Source organism: Sus scrofa, chromosome 4 (assembly GCF_000003025.6).
Source record: "Sus scrofa isolate TJ Tabasco breed Duroc chromosome 4, Sscrofa11.1, whole genome shotgun sequence".
Lineage (NCBI taxonomy): Eukaryota > Metazoa > Chordata > Mammalia > Artiodactyla > Suidae > Sus > Sus scrofa.
In genome coordinates this window covers 16,445,509-16,465,732 of record NC_010446.5, presented here as the reverse complement: position 1 = coordinate 16,465,732, position 20,224 = coordinate 16,445,509, and the positions used below count along the sequence as shown (strand labels likewise).

General features: G+C 49.0%; 1 protein-coding gene across 7 annotated transcripts in view; it reads left to right on the top strand.

Annotated features, from left to right (window-relative positions):
• ZHX2 (zinc fingers and homeoboxes 2) overlaps nucleotides 1–20,224 on the top strand; it is a 178,960-nt gene that overhangs the window by 88,127 nt on the left and 70,609 nt on the right. For 3 of the 7 annotated variants that reach the window (XM_021088974.1, XM_021088979.1, XM_021088978.1), the window contains exon 3: nucleotides 19,769–19,860. The exons of the other annotated variants lie outside the window; for them this stretch is intronic. The gene's annotated coding sequence lies outside the window, so the exon portion shown is untranslated. The remainder of the gene's footprint in view (nucleotides 1–19,768; nucleotides 19,861–20,224) is intronic. 7 annotated transcript variants of the gene reach the window in all.

The following is a 20,224-nucleotide window of genomic DNA, read 5'->3' as shown; positions in this document are numbered from 1 at the left end:
GAGATGGAGTGGGGATTTGAACCCAGGAGGTCTGAGTCTACCTCTCCTCCTCTGCCCTTCCTGTTGCCATCAGCTTACCTTTCAGGCAAAGGAACCTTGGGCCGTGCCTTTCCCCCATTTACTTTCCCCTAGTTCTCTGGCAAAATTGTGAAAGAGAGACGAAAAAAGGGAAGAGCCATGAGAAACACCTCTGATGTGAACATCTAAAATTTGGTTTCCATCACCCATCCAGCCAGCAAACACAGCCCAGCACCAGAACCCCTGAACGCCCACAGCTTTGACAGGGACAACTGAAGCAAACCCTAAGTCCTTGGGTCCCTCAAATTCACTGTCACAAGGAGGCACACAGAGAAAGGAGCTCATGGAGTTCCCCCTGTGGAGCAGTGGGTTAAGGATCCAGCATTGCCACAACTGCGGCATAGGTCGCAGCTGCGACTTGGATTCGATTCCTGGCCCAGGAACTTCCATATGCCGCAGGTGCAGCCATAAAAAAAAAGAAAAAGAAAAAAAAAAGGCTCATTAAATAGCACCAAGCACTTGATTAACAGGCTGCAATTCGGGCAGCACCAGGCTATTTCAGCACCCTTCTCCCCCCCCCCATGGTTGCCATGACAACATTATTTTAATAAACAGTTCCTTAATATTTAATGAAAATCGTGCTCCTGACAGGCAGCCGGAAGTGCAGCCACACTACAAAGCACTTAGAGGGTCCACAAGGACGTTTTTGCACGAAGCCATCAGTTTCGCCTGATCCCCGTGTGCCATCCGTTGCCAGAAAGCAGGAGGGTTCTGGGGGCTGGGAGCCAAGACGATGCCAGGCCTCCGTTACGCACAGCAGTCGAGGGTTGTCACTCCTTTCATGCAGAATGTCACAATGGCTCCGCGAGGGCAGGGTAGCATGATAGCGTTAGTAAACGCTCCTTTGTGCACCGATCTACTGATTTCCCCGCCGCTCGCCTGAGGCTGCTGTAAGCCTAGTTTGCTTCCTGTCTTGCATCGAGCTGGGTAGTGAGAGGGCTGCAGAGCCCAGGGCGGGTATGCGCTGGGGTGAGAAAGAGCTTGTTTCCTCTTCAAGGCGCCATCTGGTCCACCCGGTCAATTCAGTAACGAGCAGGTGCAGGGATTGGGGACCCAATCCTCTGCCCTCAAAGGGGTCAATCCCAAGAGAGGAAACAACAGGGGGACACAGAACGTTCTATGGCAGCCTCCACCACTATGATGGCCTGGCTATAGGCTGAGCACTGGGGAGGCACAAATTAATTACACATTACAGATCCCTACTGGGAAAGCTGGGTGAAGAACCATAATAAATTGGGGAGTGGAGTCCCTCCCCATTGTGGCTCAGCAGGTTAAGAACCCAATATAGTCTCTGTGAGAATGTGGGTTCAATTCCCAGCCTCGCTCAGTGGGCTAAGGATCTGGCATTGCCACAAGTTGCAGCATAGGTCAAAGATGCAGGTCTAATATGGTGTTGCTGTGGCTGTGGTGTAGGCTGGCAGCTGCAGCTCTGATTCTACCCCTAGCCTGGGAGGTTCCATGTGCCACAGGTGTGGCCATAAAAAGAAAGAATAAAAGTAGGGAGAGTGCTATCACGGTGATCTGTTAGCTGTGTGGCCTTGGGTAAATTGCTTCACCTCTCTGTGCCTTAGTTTTCTCATCCATAAAAGGGGACATAATAATATTACCTATGTATGACAACCTAACTGGTACCATGAGGTTTTTTAAAAATGAAATAAGTGTATAAAAAGCACTAAAATAGTTCTTAAAATACGCAAAACAGTGGGCACATGGTAAGTATTACAAAGCTGCTAGCTGGGATTTCAGGTTCCCATGGTACCGTGCATTCGATGATAGTAATAGCTGATGTCTCTGAAGGGCTTACTACCCCTCAGGCACTAGGCAGTGGCGGAGTTAAACCATCTCATTTAATCTTCGCAGGCAATGCTGCAAGGCAGAGCCTCTCCTTATTACCGTCCTCACTTTGCTGATGAGGAGACAGCCTCAGAGGTGTTGGGGGGCTAGTTGTGAGGCTAGTGAGAGGGGATTCGAATCCAGTTTGCCTGCCTCTGGCACCTAACAAAAGACCAAGTTGATACCACAAGGAGCCCCCAGATGGTGCTGGGACCCCACCTGCCTTCCTGGAGGGCACCAGGGACAGCTATCTGGGGAGGTGGCCATAGTTGCCTCGAAGTCTCACGGGTCCTCATGGATGGACTGAAGCTAGAGAAGCAGTTCTAAGTCACAGGACTCAGGATCCTGGACAAGCCACACTGGGAGGAAAGCACAGTCTGGGTGACTATTCAAAAGACAGACTCTTGGCCTTGAGTGGGAGCTTATCTTAAAAAAATATGACCTGTTTAATTGTTTTTGTTTTTGTTTTTTAGGGCCACACCCATAGCATATGGAAGTTCCCAGGCTAGGGATGGAATCAGAGCTATAGCTGCCGGCCTACACCACAGCCACACCAGATCCGAGCCATGTCTGTGACCTACACAACATGGCAATGCCGGATCCTTAACCCACTGAGTGAGGCCAGGGATCGAACACACGTTCTCGTGGATACTAGTCAGGTTCGTTACCACTGAGCCACAATGGGAACTCCATGACCTGTTTAATTTTTTAAAAATACATTTGATTTTTATTTAAGATAAATGGATTGGGAGGGGAAACATGAGGCCTAAGAGGAAGAGCACAGCCTTCGGAGTTTTCAGCTTCCTCATGTCAAGTTTTAATTGAAGTCATGAGTCTGTATTGTGTGTGTGTGTGTGTAAAATGAAACCAATTTGTGCCAGTACCTCCAAAGCAAAGAGAGAAATGTCAGTTTAGGATGTATAGCAAATTATAATCAAAGCCATAGTGATGTTATATATACATATGTGTGTATGTGTGTGTGTGGGGGTGTGTATACATATTTATAAAATCTGTGTATCAGCTATTGATTGCCACAGTGGTGCTTTGTAATAGCCACCAAGCTCCCTGGTGAACAATGAGAAGTATTTGTTTAGCTCGCCGTCTAAATCATGAGCCTCTGTGTGTTGGGTTCACTCCTGAACCTGAGGTCAGCTAAGGGTCAGTTAAGTGGCTGTGCTGGTCTTAACTGGCCTCGCCATTCCCTGTGGGTTTGGCTGGATGCTGCCTGATCTACGCTAACTTAGGCCAGGATGACAGGACTGAGCTGACAAGACTCTGCGCATCGTCACACTCCAGCAGTCTTGCCCAGGCATGTTCTCGTGGTAGACAAGCCAGGGTGCAAGCAGCAAGGCACCAGTGCCTCTCCAAGCCATGGCTCACATCCTGTCTGCTAACACACATCCACTGAGCCAAAGCAAGCCCCACGGCCAGATCTACGAGGTTATATGTCAAAGAGGATGGATGCTCGGAGAAGTACAGAATCAGGACTGTTAGGGGAGTTCCCACTGTGGCTCAGCGGTAATGAACCTGACTGGTATACATGAGGATACAGGTTCCATCCCTGGCCTCGCTCAGTGGGTTAAGGATCCGGCATTGCCGTGAGCTGCGGTGTAGGTCATAGATGTGGCTCGAATCCCAAATTGCTGTAGCTGTGCCATAGTCTGGCAGCTGCAACTCCAATTTGACCCCTAGCCTGGAACTTCCATATGCCACAGGTGTTGCCCTAAAAAGACCAAAAAAAAAAAAAAAAAAAAGAATTAGGACTCTTAGCACAATCTATAACATTTTTCCCCAAATCCACCTGCTAGAACCATCAAGCCATCTGGGAGGAGGAGTCCTTAATGACTAACATGGAATAGTCTTATGATTTCTTCTGGCCAAGGAGCTACAAGGTAAACTTGACCTCAAAGTGAGTCCCCAGTGTATGGCATTGAAGTCAGCATCCATGTCTTCAACATCACACCTAATCCCTGACTCAAGGTGTCTGCAGTAACAAGCAGAACCTCTGGCTGGAGGATGGAGACAGGCGTACTCTCACAAGCACTGATTGGGTGCATTCTTTTTGTTTGTTTGTTTTTGTCTTTTTAGGGCCACACCTGGGGCATATGGAGGTTCCCAGGCTAGGGGTCGAATTGGAGCTGTTGCCACGTCTGCGACCTACACCACAGCTCACGGCAACACCGAATCCTTAACCCACTGAGTGAGGCCGGGGGTCAAACCTGCAACCTCATGGTTCCTAGTCGGATTTGTTTCCCCTGCACCAAGACAGGAACTCGAAGGGTGCATTCTTCTCCTAAGCTGCTTTCCCACAGATCCCTGAGAAGTCAGGGTTAATCCTGTGCCTCCCTGCAGAACTTTGTACCCAAGGTTTGCCCTGAAGGCAGCCTGCCTAGAAATGTAGGTCAAACGAAAGAAAGGCCTGTGTGCGGATTTTTTTACATCCTTTCTTTCATACCAGCCCTACACTTTGAATTGATACTTTTGAATTGATACTTCCCATAACATTAAGGACTAGCATGATTCCTATTTCACCAATGAGGAAACTGAGGCCCCGAGAGCCTAAGTGACTTCCTCAGAGTGGCAGCTCCAGGTGTGCAGCCCTGCCCTTGATCCCTCTCCACCCCCACTGATCTCAGCTCTGCCGCAGGGACTGTGTTCAAATCCTGATTCTGCCTCTTGCAGACATGTGGCCTTGGATATGTCATTTACCTGCTCTGAGTCTCTGGAGAGAATTGTCTCTCCCAGATAGAGCTGTTAAGAGAAGTAAATGAGTTTCAGATGAATAGCTAAGACTCTCGAGTGCTGGCCCCCAGTCAGAAATGTTCCTAGTGCTCTCATTTCATCCTTAAAACCACACCGAGGAGTAGTGCTATTATTATCCCATCTTTGCAGATGGGAAGCTGAGGTTCAGTGACACCGAGTGACCTGCCAGAGGTCGCCCTGTGATGGACTGGACTTGGAGGCAGGCTGTGTGCCTCCAGAGCCGGGGCACCTCTGTCTCCCATGAAACGGTTCAGCAAGGACACCGTCATTGTCCCTTGGGAACCCTAAGATCAAGCAGTGGGTAGGAGAAATGTGCTACAATTGAATCAAGAGTAAAACCCTGCCACCATCCTCAAAAGCATCTAAAACAGGGGCTGCCTGATTCTGGTCCCCTAAGTTCACACCCCAAAAAACAACAGAAAAAAAAAAAAATACAAACCTACCTCATCTGAAGTTTGAGTTCACCGAACCCAGGGACTCAGGAGGCAGTAGCATCACCTGACATTTGATAAACACCAAACGACTTCCGGGACCAAATTCCTCTGATTTGGGTGCAGCATCACCGCCAGTTCATTTGCTGGGCACGTGAGCATTGCTAAAAGGATCCACGCTGGGCACTCAGGCCTGGCGCACCTCATCCAAACGCCTCGCATATCTATAAAACCCTCTAAGCACCTTGACAGCAGAGCCTTTTAAGTCCTGGAGGGAAGTTAGAGCAGGGGTGAGTGCCTGTCTCTTATAGATAAGAAAACAAGGCTGGAGCAGTTGAATTTTGGCATGAGGTCAAGGCTGACACTGACCAAAGCCATGTCCTTGTGTCCCTTCAGAATTGGGGTCCGGACTTGGGTTCGCCCTTTCCCATCTGGGTGACCTTGGGGAAGTTACTTTCCTTCCCTGCGGCCCCATTTTCTCCTCCGTAAGAAGAGGCGAGTTGGGTTTACCTCTTAAAGTTATGAGAATTAACCGGTTCATCTATGTCATGTGCTGAAAACAACAGTACTTAGAAGCCCGTGATAAATATTATCTATGGCCATTATCATGTGCACTTTGAGAAGTCATCCATGGAAGTGAAGTTGAGTTTGATCAGTGTAGTTTGGGGACAGAATCCTTAGGGGACATGGGAGTGGAATCACCTTGTGGGATGAACACGTTTAGGAGTCTGTTGGGATAGGGGACCCGCCCCAAGGTCATCCTGCCGGTGAGAGGCCACGTGGAAAGTAAAAGCCAGTCGCCCTGACCCCAGGACCCTTTCTGCTTTTCCGCAGTTACTGAGAAGGGGCTTATGTCCCATCCCTACGTCACCTCTTCTACCACTCTGTAACCCACCATTAGAAAAATGCCTACAGTCACACAGCTAATGGAAACCTCCCCGTCTCCTTAAGCCTTCCTGCCGGCAACCTGACCTGCGCCGTGAACCCAAGTTTGCATTAACCATGCAAAAAGATAGTTTGTGTCTAAGAACACTTAATTAAGCACTAGGTTTAATTAACTCAATCTCCCTCCCTGCGCCCATGCCCCCTCCCCCTGAAACAGAGAGCTATTGAAACTGTAGTCCCTAAGTGGAAGTTCTGATTTTCGTTGTTGCTAATCAGACTCAAAATTGCTAACTTGTTGTCTTAATCTGCCCCTGAGATATCAGCCTTCCCCGTGTGATTAATCTTCCCTTTCTTTGGCCATGTTTCAGACACAGACCAGCGTTGCACTGCGGCTTATCATGTTGTGGTTATTGTTCCCTGAAAGGAGTGAGTGGAAACAATAATTTCCCTTGCAAAATTCTTCATGCACCCACACACCCCTCTTTTTAATTCCAAAGCCAGTGGATGAGCTGGCTTTTTTTTTTTTTTTTTGAAACTGCTGTGACTAAGGTCCTTTGTCTCCACCTTCAAGAATCTTCATTAATTTTTTAAACATTCTTTCCTCCTTCTTCTGAGAAATAGTGACCCGCCCCAAATTGTGAAACAGTGAAATACACAAAATTGGACCTTGGGTCACCTAGAATCTCTCCCTTCCCTCCCAAATTCACAGGGACAACTGTGGTACTTGCTCCTTCCTGTAGCCTCCTTCTGCCACCCTGGTCCAGACCCCTTCCTCTGCCACCGGGACCTGAGTGGTCTCCCCAAGTACCATCCTGCTGCTGGCTGTCCACCCTTCACACCTCAGATCACATCTGCTGAGCTTCACCCACGCTGCTTTCTTTCTGATGCTCAGAATTGCCAGCTGGCTTCTACTTTTTGCACTTGCTGCTCCCCGTGTGTGGAACATTTGGTCTCAGCCTGGGTTCCCTAGAAAACAGACTGAGGCAAATCTCCTGGAACATAAGACGGGACGGGGAGGGGGTGGGGCCAGATGCGCAGTTCCAGGCAGCGGCCAGAGAGATGGGAAAGGGAAGTGAGAGAGAGACAGTCATGCTAGAAATGCACCATCCCGTTGGTGACCCGTCACTCCATGAGAAACCCTAGCTGTGAGCTCTGGTACATGGGGTGTTGTCAGCATGGAATACCGACAGCTGTACCATGCGTCATGGGACGTGCGTTCCCAGAGTCCGCCACACTCTGCAAAACCGCCCCCTAAAAATCGCAGGGCTTGTGGGGAAAACGAGGCTAGGAACACAACCTTCAAAAACTGTGTCATGACACGATTAAAAAAATAACCTGATGAAAGCAGTAGCACCACTTTGCAGAGTTTTGCACAGGTTAAACATGGTTTAGAAACATACAAATACTACAGTAAACATGGCACTTGTCCTTGTGAAAAGACCTATTTGCCTGAGGAACCAGGTGGCAGAAGGGTGACAGCTTGGGGGTTACTGTGAAGTGATGGAAAGAGGGTGAAAACAGAAGTTGTAACACCAAGCGTGGACAGGTGCAGCTCCTAACTCACAGGTACTACTGAGGTACCTGTGCACATGTGTGCATTTCGCGTGTTTCTGCGCAGCCCCGTTCAGCTGGATAAAGCCATCTGTGTTCACCTCCTGTTCTTCGTGGATGAAATGGGCCCAGGTGACTGCACAGGTGTGTGGTGTGCCAGCAGCAGGGTGGTCTGCCATCACACATCTCTGTTGTATGATGGCGTTGGAGCAAGTTTGCATTTTCAAATCAGGCATGTCCTGGAAGAGCCGCCAGGTATAGAAGGAGGGAGGAGTTTCCTTGTCAGCTCCTTCCCACCTCCTGCCTGTCGTGGGTCAGGGTTCCCCCACCGGCATTAACCCTCCTCTGTGTTCAGGGCTGCCCTTGCCCCTCTGGGCAGCAAGGAGCAGCCTGGGTCTGAGGGATTCAGCAGGTAGGACTTGAGCAAAACCACAGCAGGTCCCATATCAGGGTGTGACATTGGCCATGCCGAGGGGGGTGGGGGCACTGAAAAAAACTCCTGGAGTCAGGAGCAAGGCGCAGAAACCTGGGGCACAGGTGATCATGCAAATGCAGCAGAACAAGGCAGGCACTGGGCCTGGCAGCTGCGCTGTTCCTCTTTTTCCTTTTTCTATTTTTTTAAGCTGAAGTAGAGTTGATTTATAATATTGACTTAGTTTCAAGTGTACAGAGTGTAACTCTGCGCTTTTCTGATCCTCGCACAACCTCTGAAGGTGTCTGAAGACACCTCTTCAGGGACAGAGGCAAGACCCATAGGCAGAATGGTAACAAAACTGCAAAACCCACAACAAAAACAGGAAGCCATTGGAGCTGGGAGTGACGGGATCCGATTGAGATTTTTTTCAGAATCGCTCTAAAGCGGCATCGAGCCTGGATTGTTGCAGGACAAATGCCAGAGCAGGAGAGCAGGCCAGAGGCCATGCAGCTGGGTAGCAAAGTGCTGGGGTGGGGGTGGGTCAGATTCGGGGTACATGTTGGAGGAAAGGCCGACAGGAGTTGCTGATGAATCAATTAGGGTGAGCAAAAGAGGCATGGGAGGGGGGCAGGTGCCTGTCGTGACTCCACGGGGGAGATGTTTCTGGCTCAGGGAAAAGTCACCGGATTGCAGTCAGGAGACAGGCCTGATCCGTTAGCAGGACGGTATTTGGCAAGTCAGGGAAAGCTTCACATCATCGTGATGTAGAATTTGTCATCCCTCGAGGAACCATCCAGAGGCCAGTCTGCAGTGACAGCATTTGGCTATGATTCACGCAGACACACCCAACGTGAGTGAAATCCAAGAGATTTCAGGCACCTCCTTACTGCCTCGTAAAGGACAGGCCCCCTCCTGGGGGTCGGGGCTTTGCGTTGGAAGTTGGGAATGGCCTTGAAAGTTGCCATCGTAACAGCATTGACATCACAGATTTTTTTTTTTTTTTTTAGGACCACACCCTCGGCCTATGGAGGTTCCCAGGCTAGGGGTCCAATCAGAGCTGTTCCCGATGGCCTATGCCACAGCCACAGCCACACCAGATCCAAGCTGCAACCTACACCCCAGCTCACAGCAACGCCGGATCCTTAACCCACTGAGTGAGGCCAGGGTTTGAACCCGAAACTTCATGGTTCCTAGTCAGATTTGTTTCCGCTGTGCCATGATGGGAACTCCATGCATGTCTTCTTCTTTTTTTTTTTTTTTTGGACATCATGGAATTTTTAAAACAGTTCTCAGCAGTGGGAGGAGTCAGGAGCAGCTTTGTCACCCCCCCCCCCGGGGACCTTGGCAATGTCAGGAGACATTTTCAGTTATCCAAACTTGAGGGGGGTTGTTCTAGCATCTAGTGGTAAAGGATTTTAGCATGCTGCTAAACACCCTGCAATGCCCAGGACAGCCCCCTCAACAATGAGGGAGCCGGCCTCATGTGTCAGCTGTGCCAAGGTTGAGAAACTGATTTTAAATATAAACATCTAACAGTGGGGGAAGTGGTTCACCCTTGTCAGGCCTCTTGCAAAAAGCCAGTGGTCTGGAGCCGTGGCCCCATGGCTGGTGAGGTCTGCTGGTGTCCATTCCTGGCACGGGAGTGTCCTGCTGCGTACATTTGGGAGACGCTGATGAAGAGTAGAGTGCAGATATATTTAGGTGAGCATGTCTGAGAGGCTGCCGATTCAGGGAGAAAACTCTTTGATTAAAATGCACCAAAATGTCATTAAAAGCTAAGCAACATGTGCCCCAAATTGGCAACAACCAAGATGCCTTTTATTAGGTGCCTGGATAAACAAGCCGTGGTGCATCCACATGGCAGAGTGTAATTCAGCTGCAACACGAAATGAGCTACGAGGCCAGGAAAAGAACGGAGGAGCCTTAAATGCGTCTTAGTAAGTGAAAGAACCCAGTAGGAAATGCGTACATGCTGTATGATGCCAGCTCTGTCACCTTCTGATAGAAGCAGAGCTACAGGGACAGAAAAGGTCAGAGGTCGCCAGATGAATAGATGGAGCACAGGGTTGTTTTTCCTTTAATGTATTGAAAGATGGTTGGTTCCTTGTTAAGAGTGTGGGGGTTTCCACAGCAGTAACATCTTCTGTGTGTCACTGTCATGGTGCATAGGTGTCATCATAGATTTATCAAAACCTGTTACATGAACCACACAAAGCACAAACCCTAGTGTAAACTGTTGGGCTTTGGTTAATGATCAGTTTGGTTGTATCCTACTGGTTCATTGGTTGTAACAGACGTGCTGCCTCAGTGCGGGCTGTGACTAATGGGGGAGGCTAGTGCAAGAGGGGTGGAGAAGGGGAACTCTACTTGCTGCACATTTTTTTCTTTTTTTTTTCTTTTATTTTTTTTATTTTTTATTTTATTTATTTATTAGTCTTTTTAGGGCCGCACCCAAGGCACATGGAAGTTCCCAGGCTAAGAGTCAAATCAGGGCTGCAGCTGCCAGCCTGCACCACAGCTTACAGCAATGCCAGATCCTTAACCCACTGAGCGAGACCAAGAATTGAATCCATGTCCTCATGGATGCAAGTTAGAGTCGTTAACTGCTGAGCCACGGCGGGATCTCCTGCATGTTTTTTCCTGTAAACCTAAAACTACCCTGAAAATTAGTGTATTAACTTTTTAAGTTAAGTGATGTAACAGAATTAACAAAAGTATTATAATTCCGAGAGCTAACACTTTACTGAGTGCTTCCAAAGCAGCAAACCCATCATAATAATCAGTCATTGTCATTATCGTGGGCAAGGCTATAACAGACCTGGGGAAGAAAGACAGCTGTCACCCAAAGAGCATGTTCTCAGGTCCAAGCAGGTAAAATGTTGAGCCTTTCAGATTTAGTCCCCACCACCGCCCTAGGAAGAAGGTCCTATTATCATATTCATTTTCTTTTTTTCTTTTTTCTTTTTTCTTACTCAGTGAATTTATTGCATTTATAGTTGTACAATGATCATCACAATCCAATTTTATAGGATTTCCATCCCACACCCCCAGTGCCTCCCCCAACCCCCAAACTGTCTCCTTTGGAAACCATAAGTTTTTCAAAGTCTATGAGTCAGTATCTGTTCTGCAAAGAAGTTCATTGTGCCCTTTTTTCAGATTCCACATGGCAGTGATAGCATTTGATGTTGCTGTCTCATTGTCTGAGTGACTTCACTTAGCATGATAGTTTCTCCGTCCATCCATGTTGCTGCAAATGCCATTATTTTGTTCCTCTTAATGGCTGAGTAATATTCTATTGTGTATATGTACCGTATTTTCTTTATCCACTCCTTTGTCGATGGACATTTGGGTTGTTTCCATGTCTTGGCTATTGCAAATAATGCTGCAATGAACATTGGAGTACATGTGTCTTTGCGAGTCATAGTTTTTTCTGGATAGATGCCCAGGAGTAGGATTGCTGGATCAAATGGTAGTTCTATTTTTGGTTTTCTGAGGAATCTCCATACTGTTACCCACAGTGGTTGCACCAGTTTACAATCCCACCAACAGTGTACTAGGGTTCCTTTTTCTCCACACCCTCTCCAGCACTTATTGTTTGTAGACTTTTTGATGATATTCTGGCTGGTGTAAGATGGTACCTCATAGTGGTTTTGATTTGCATATCTCTAATAATCAGTGATGTTGAACATCTTTTCATGTGTTTTTTGGCCATCTGTATGTCTTCTTTGGAGAATTGTATGTTTAGATCTTCTGCCCATTTTTTGATGGGGTTGTTTGGTTTTTTTGGTATTGAGCGGCAGGAGGTGTTTATAAATTTTAGAGATTAATCACTTGTCAGTCAATTCATTTGCAAATATTTTCTCCTATTCTGTGGGTTGTCTTTTCATTTTGTTTAGTGTTTCCTTTGCTGTGCAGAAACTTTTTAAGTTTAATTAAGCCTCATTTGTTTATTTTTGTCATTACTCTAAGAGGTGGATCTGAGAAGCTGTTGCTGTCGTTTATGTCAGAGAGTGTTTGGCCTATGTTTTCCTCTAAGAGTTTTATAGTATCTGGTCTTACATCTAGGTCTTTAATCCATTTTGAGTTGATTTTTGTATATGGTGTTAGGAAGTGTTCTAATTTCATTCTTTTCCATGTAGCTGTCCAGTTTTCCCAGCACCACTTCTTGAACAGGCTGTCTTTTCTCCGTTGTATATTCTTGCCTCCTTTGTCATAGATGAGTTGGCTGTAGGTGCATGGGTTTCATCTTCATTTTCTAAGATGAGGAAGTGGAGACTCAGAGAGGTTACTCATGTGCACTGCGTCACACAGCATTAGAGGTGAATCAAATTGAATTGACTCCTGGGCCCAGGAACCTGGCACTGTGCTCAGCCACTGTGCATGGGCATGCACATATGTGTGTGTCTGTGTGTGTCTGTGTTTGAGATGTAGAAGGGAGCGAGATAGGGGTAATTGGCGAGTGTGAGTGGATAGAGGGAAAGAGGAAGAAAGAAATGCATCAAAAAACGAAAATCCCCTTCTGCTCTGGTAACCGCTGCTCTGTTCTCAGTATCTCCTTGCATATTTCTACTTGGTTTGCAAGGGCAGCAGGGAGGGTGAAATGGGTGAAGGGGATCGGCTGCAGGGTGATGGATGGAAACTAAATGTGGGGTTCTGAGCGCCCTGTAGCAGCAACACACAGGAGTGGAAATACAGTGCTGTACACACGAAACCTATAGAATGTAAACCAATGTTAATTTAAAAGAAAGAAAATACGCACATGAAGGGGAGAGAGAAAAAAAGAAAATGGAGAAAAAGAAAGCTGCAAAAGGAGATGGAGAAAGAGGGCAAGGACCCGTGTCCCCTGGAGCTGCCTGGAGCCGGCAGCCTGGGCTCAGGAAGCTTTGTCCAGTGTCCCCTATCCGCCACCCCCCTGTCCCACATCTGGGTCTCTTCCTGTGGGTGTTGCCACCCTCTGCCCTGCTCGCCCACAGGGCTTGTCACGGGTTAGTGTGTGGCAGTGACCCTGACTGACTGGTGTTTCCCTCGGGTCCAGGCCAGCCTGAGAGCTGCACTGGAAGCCAGCCTCCCGTCCTGGGTGGTCCTGGCTTCCTTCTCTCAACCAAGGTTGTGTGGTGGGTTCCAAGCCAGCAGTAGGAGCCCCACCACCTTCTCCAGAGGGCTTCTCTGTTCCAAAGGGAAGATAAGGACCAGGCAGCGCCATCTAATCCCTAAATGGGACTGAGCAACCCACAATCCCGGAGAGCTGCCTCCCCTGCAGACAGTCCCTGCTGCATTCAGAGTCCAGAAACCCAGCAACAGCCACTTGCCTCCTTCGGAATGTGCTAGAATAAGTCATCCCGTGCCACCCAGCTTCCTGAGGACTCCCGATCCCGTCCCTAGACCGAACCATGAATCAAAGATCCCCGCCTGGCATTTTCCCATCCTTTATAAGGTGATGTCACGTGGGGGAGAGCAGGTGGCACTCCTCGCTTAAGCCACTTCCTCCATTCTGCCTCATCACCTTTTTTTTTTTAATCTGCCTTGGTTATCTTGACCCCCATCCTCCACCCACTCACCGAGAAGCCCACATGAAGACCTGGATTGTGCCCTGGTCATTTCCAGTCCCCTCTGTCCGGTACAGTGCCTGGCACAAGGCCGTGTCCTCAAGAGATGCTTGAAGGCACTGCTTTTGAGTAACAGTCTGAACAGACCATGGACAGAAAATTCAGAGGGGCATTTCTCTATCCATTCCAGCTTTCAGGATGGCCTCTTAATTCTCGTATTGTCTTTCAACCACCGGACTGGATTCCCCTCATCCTTCTCCCCAGCGTCATCACCAAGGAGCTGTATTAAATGACAGTTCATGTTGACGTGTGTCTCCCTGTTGCCCTCCCCCTCTCTTTAAAAGGGGCACTCAGGTGGGAGAAAATTGAAGTGCCAGCATCACAGGGGAGGTGTGAGCACAGGCCAGGGCATTTGCAATTAAATTAGGTAGAGGATGTGCTTTTGGAGGAGGGGGACACCTGGGAGTGATGCTTCTGCAGGGGAGCTGGCTTCTCTTTGGAGATGCTGCCAGCAGCCCAGGAAGAGGGTGTGGCCGCTGGGAGGATTTCCAGCATAATTGGCTTTGCATGGCTCAAGGTTTCGCAATCAATTTCTTTAAGCTCTTTTACAGTTGGAATTCATAAACAACTCTGTGCGTTCTCACCTTGTAGCAGGTTTTTTTTTTTTTTTTTTTCTGCTGCTGCTGCTGCTGCTTCTTTCTGTTGTTTCACTGTTCATCTCACCACCACCTAGACTCCTTCTGTCTCGGATGTGGACCAGATAATTTTCACACCTCCTGTGTTCAAGATGCTAGATGTTGCACTACAGGGAAGCGAGGTGGGTGCTCTGTAGGTGCCCACAGTCTAGAAACCAGGCAATTTGATATTGTGCGGAAAATTCTCTGGCCAATACAGACATAGAGAAGAAGAGCATTCTATAGTTTGACCTTTAGTGCCACCTTTTAAAGTCTCCGTTCAGTTTCCCGGGAAGAGCCTCAGTCCTCCCACCTGCCAAGCCAGACCCTCCCCAAAGAATAAGCTTTATTAAGCGTTTCAATCAGCTCACTCTTAATTTTTGTCTCTCCTGCAATCAGTGAGTCATCAGGCTGCAATTCATTAGGATCGCTGCTAGCGTGGGTAAGAGCACAGCTGGGCACTCAGTGTCTCAGCCCGAACTCTCTGCAGACAGCAGGGCCACTGGCGAATGCGGGGGTGGGGAGTCCGTCCTCCCAGGTCCTGGGGTGCCCCTCAGAGGAGGAGGAGGAGGACTCAGGAAGGAGGCAGAAACACTTGCCAATCTGAATCCAAAGCCCAATTCCCACAGCCCTTCTCTTCCCCCTGGACTAACTCTAAAACCTTCATGTCACTCCTTGCTATAACTTTTTTTTTTAAGGTATAGTTTTTATTAAAAGGGATGAGCCCTTGCTAAGAATTCTTTCACTCCCTGCCGTCCTCTCTGGTTTCCTCTTCCACCAAATAGACCAGACCGATTTCATGGGATTCTTGCGGGGGTGGGGGGGGATTCAACAAGGTAATGACCTTGAACGCCTGTGACATGGTGATGGAGGTGACTGGCATGTTTTGAACATCTGTTCTATGTTTTATGCACGATGCATACAGTGTCTCATTTAATCCCTATAGACACCCTATGACGTGGGGGTTTTTTGGTTCGTTTATCTATTCATGCTTTTTAAAAAAGTGCCTTTGTTAGGCATCAACTATAGCCAAAGGCCGTGCACCACGCTGGCGATCCAGCCATGAACAGGCAGAGTCTCTGCTGACAAGAACTTGAGTTCTTTGCCACTGTCATGCCATTTTATAGACCAAGACACAGAGCCTCAGAGGCATTAAGTCACATGGCCCAGGTCAGAGAGTCACTTGGCGTGGCCCTGCTCTGCTGCCCTCAGTGCCTCCCCAGGTCAGCGCACAGCGCCAGGCATGGAGAGAGCTTTGGGAGTGTCTGATGCTTCCCTCCACCCCCCCCGGCTTTTGTTTAGATGTGGGTGGCTGTAGCCATCAAGGAGAGCACGGGGTGCCTGGGAATTAGGAGATAATGGGTGTGACCTCAGAGAAGTTGTTGAACCCCTCTGAGCTGCTTCCACGGCTGTGGGAGGGGGGCAAACATGACGTGGTTGGACGGACTTCCACACAGCAGGGTGTGGGAACTCGCTTCGAGACTGGGGTGTCCTGTGCTGGTAGGAGTTCTTCCAAAGCCCACAAGAGTCAGAGGAGCCTGGCTTCTCCTGGTGCCGGGCCCTGGAGTCTCTTCTAGGTCCTGAGGGGCAGGACCACCTAGTGGTGATGAGCGTGGTTCACATCTCAGCTCCCCACTTGCTAGTTACATGGCCTTCAGCTAGTTCCTCACCTCACTCGCCTCAGTTTTGTCACCTATTAAATGGGAATAATAATAGCCCCCGCCTCAGAGGTACTATTACAGGAATTAAATGATCTCATTGGCAACAGTCAGCACCGTGCCCCTGTGCTCTCCAGCACCACAGCTTCTTCCTGCCCTTCAGGAGCTCAGCAAAACCCTGAGACTCTGATGACCGCATTGCTTGCCCCGCAAATCGAGTCTAATTGTTTCTGGAAAACACTGTGGGCCCGCTATTTGGTTTGGGATTGATATCCTTCCGACTGGGAGGTTTTTTTTGTTTTCTCTGTCTGTGTGTGTGTTTGTTCGTTTTTCTTAACGCGGTGTTTAGAAATGGAACGGAGCAATTTCATTTCCGTGGGCTGAAGGAGAGTGTTCCAGAAACGGGAAAACTGAAGAGCAGGTTCTCAGCCCAGGATACGGCCTCCCTCTCACGTGGCGGGAGCTTCGTGTTTTCCTGACAAAGCTCTGAGACTGTGTTTCCTTCACGCTGGCCCGTGGTGAAACCCCCTCTCTCAAACCCGGGTCAGCTCTGTGTGATGAAACAGCTGGAGGCATGGGCTGCGAGATGACCAGCCTGGCCGCAGGGGACAGCTTGGCTCCTCTTGGCAGGTGTGGCGGCCGGGATCACTGCAAGGCCCCTTTGGGACCCACATATCCATATGTTGCTCGGCCTAATTAAAGCCTTATTAAAGCTAAATTCTTGAGGCAAAATCATCGCCCTCCATCCTCTTTAAGGAACGACCCATTTCAGGACCTTCAAAGGGGCATCCGCCAAGAGCACCCGCTGATTTGTCCGCACCATGAACAAATCACCATTTACAAATCACCATGGAAAAGCCACCATTTACTCAGCATCTCTGAGCATGTGGCCGATCATCCCCAGGCACTTTGCATGGTCATCACCAGGTGTTCTCAGAAACCCATCTTCCAGATGAGGAAACTGAGACCCAGAGAGGTGGAGTGTCCCGCCCAGGGTTCCACAGCTATGGAGGTCATCGAGCCAGGTCTTTTTCTATTTGGGTAAACAACGAGAATATTAAGAACGGTGGATGCAGAAACAGTAGAAAAAGCCCCAGGGGCGGGTGGCAGTGGAGGCAGAGGTCGTGTTAACCACCAGTGGAAAAGCATCGCTGTCCATCATGGTAGTGGCGGTGTTATGACCTGTTCGCTTTCAGAAAAGGATCTAAAATACATACCCAGGTGGTACCCAGTCACCTCTGTCTAAGAGAGCGAGGTTTGTAGGCATGAATTCCCTGGGTCCAGGCAGAACTGAACCCATCAGCCCGCTTGTGGGTTGTTTTCCTTCCTCACCTCGTGCACCACAGCCACACCTTGTAGGATGTCTCTGGCTTCTAGTCCAAGTAGGACGAAGCCAGCCTGACCTGTCCCACCCACAGGAAAATGAGAGCAGCTCACAGGTATTTAGTGCTCCCTGAGTGCCTAAGCACTCACCTGGGTTAACTCGCTAAAGCTGCCCTAGAATCCTGGGAGACAAACACCGTGAGCACAATCATTTCACAGGTAAGAAAGCGGAGGCACCGGGGAGCCAAGTCACTCGCGGAGGGGACCCCACCCCCGAGAGCGGGATGCGCGCCCCGGGGAAGGCTGGTCCTGAGGCTGCGGTATCCTCCGTGCCTTTGGACTCCCACCCCAGCTCAGCAGGACCTGCTCCCGGCCTGGTTCTTCCAGTCGAGCAGGTGCTTCTGCACAGACTTGCCCAGTTCGCACTCTCTGGATCTTCTCACACTTTGACGAAAAGTGTCCAGGGCTCAGTGAGCAGCCATAGAACATCCATCAGCTCAGCAAACCTGTATGGAATCCCCACTGGGTCCGAAGTGCCAAACCCGGCCCCGTGAGCACACATCCTCATCCCTGTCCCGTCATGAAACTCCAAGTTCCCCAAGGGCTGGAATGCAGCTTGGATTTTTTTTTTTTATCTCCCTCCACAGGGCTTCAGCCCCCAGTGTCTCCTCCATGGACCCTCTCACCTTTCCTTTTTTTTTTTTTTTTTTTTTTTTTTTTTTTGCCTTTTTCTAGAGCCGCACAGCAGCATATGGCGGTTCCTAGGCTAGGGGTCTAATTGGAGCTGTAGCCACTAGCCTATACCACAGCCACAGCAACGCCAGATCCTTAACCCACTGATCAAGGCCAGGGATTGAACCCACAATCTCATGGTTCCTCGTCAGATTCGTTAACCACTGAGCCACGACGGGAACTCACCTTTTCACCCCCTCCTGACACACTGAGAGCAGTTCCTCCCTCTCCCCAACACACATTAACGTGCTCCTGCTCGAAGGGAGTAGGAATTTGTCCTCAATGCGTGCAACCTGTTTATTCATGATTGCTGTTCATACCCTGCCTTGTCTTCCCGGCTAGAGCCAAACAGGCCGGGTTTGCAGGACAGAGAAGCTGCTTCAATCCCCAGCCCTGTGAGGCTGGACCAAGAGGGTGTCCGCTTACAGCCTTGCTCAGGAGCCCCCCTCTCTGAGTCCCCAAAGGGAAGCGCTGTCACAGGTTTCTTTTTTCCTTTTCTTTTTTTCCTTCTGCGTCTGTCTTACCTGAGTCTAGCATGTTAGGTCTGACCCTCCTCTTAACCCAGTTCCACAGTCACACCCCCCATCCCACTTCCCAGTCTCCTGACTTTCATGGAAAATCAGTGCGTTTCAAGAAGACAACAACTAAGACAGAGGTTTCACCTGAGGTGGAAATTATGCAGGCAGCTTAGTGCAGATCGGAGGGAAAGACAAAAATAAGGTGGTGTCAGCAAGTCCAGGGCTCATAATTCCCTGCCCCTGCTGCTGAACTCGCTGCGTTGGTAGCAAGGGCGAGGTGGGCTGGGTGCAGAGCCTGGTGAAAACTAACGTCGTGTCAGGTTTAGCCTTTTTGGAAAAGGGTGTAAAGAGAAAAACAGACAGCAGACATTTGTTCTGATTTTTAGCAGAGACGTGAATGGTTTGGGAGCCTTCAGCACATCAAGCTTTTCCCTCTGCCCTCCCAACCTAGAGAGGGAGGGGCAGGGGGCGCTCAGGGAGCAGGAGGATGATCCTGGAAACCAGTTTATGGTTGAAATGACTTCTCTTCATCACACTTGTGGGTTCCAGTTTCTGAGCCTCAAAAGTATGTTGGTCCTTCATTTCATCCCAGTGCTGGCTTTAAGATGGTTGTTTTGAAGTTCCCATCATGGCTCAGTGGAAACGAATCTGGCTAGTACGCATGAGGACACAGGTTTAATCCCTGGCCTCGCTCAGTGGGTTAAGGATCTGGCATTGCCATGAGCTGTGGTGCAGGTCACAGACGCAGCTTGGATCTGGCGTTGCAGTGGCTGTGGCGTAGGCTGGCAGCTACAGCTCCAATTCGACCCCTAGCTGGGAACTTCCATATGCCACGGATGCGGCCCTAAAAAGACAAAAAGAAACAAAATAAGATGGTTGTTTTCAGAGGTTCATAGATGGAAGCTGGCAGCTGTCAATGAGGGCACAGTGTCACAGTCAGGTACCTACTCCCTTGCACACTCTACTCTTCCTCCTCCAGGAAGCAGCGGGGATTGTCATCCATCCCTGCAAAGGAGGCTCTGAGGTTCCGAATGAAAAGCCATGCATGTCTGCATCCAGAGAGCGTGCAGGCTCAATTATTAGCCTTCTCCTGGTGGACTGGAATTGCTCTGCCATAAGGCACTGCTTCTTGCACATCCTGCCTGCCGATTTTAAGTATTGATCATTTTCATGATGATGGATGTATTCCCAGGAATATTAGGGGCAAAAATAACGAGTGGTCAAGCCTGTGATAAGTATCTCTGCTTAGAATGATGCTAGAATTTAGAAAACAATTTTTTTTACTTTATTCTTTTAAATTTATTTTTTATTAGCGTATAATTGATTTGCAGTGTTACAAAACAGTTGTTTTTAATTATTAGGAAGCCTCCGGGTGGTGTTCGTCTAAGTCGGGCGTAACTCACAAGACCATGTGGTGCAGACCCAACTGAAGTCAGAGGAACCGCTCAAGAATGTGAGCATTTTTAGTTAACTTTTTTAAAACCGCCATGCATATGGTCGGTCTACCGCATTCCTCCCCCACCCCCCAATTTATCTCTCCTACTTCTGGAAGAATGGAAGAAAAATGTCAGCGTGCATCTGAATCATGTCGGGGTGTTCTAAAAACGTAGATCCCCCGTACGCTCACGGAGAGAGCCTAATTCAGCGGGTTTGAGGCGGTTTGCATTTAATAAGCTTCCCAAGTGGCTTTGTGGTAGGAGGCCCTGAAGACCTCACTTTGCAAAAGTTCTGTCTCGGAGCGTGTGCCCCAACCAAGGGTGGTTTTGCTTTGGCATGGAAGGCTCGCTTCTCTTTTTGCCCCCAGTGATGGATACCTG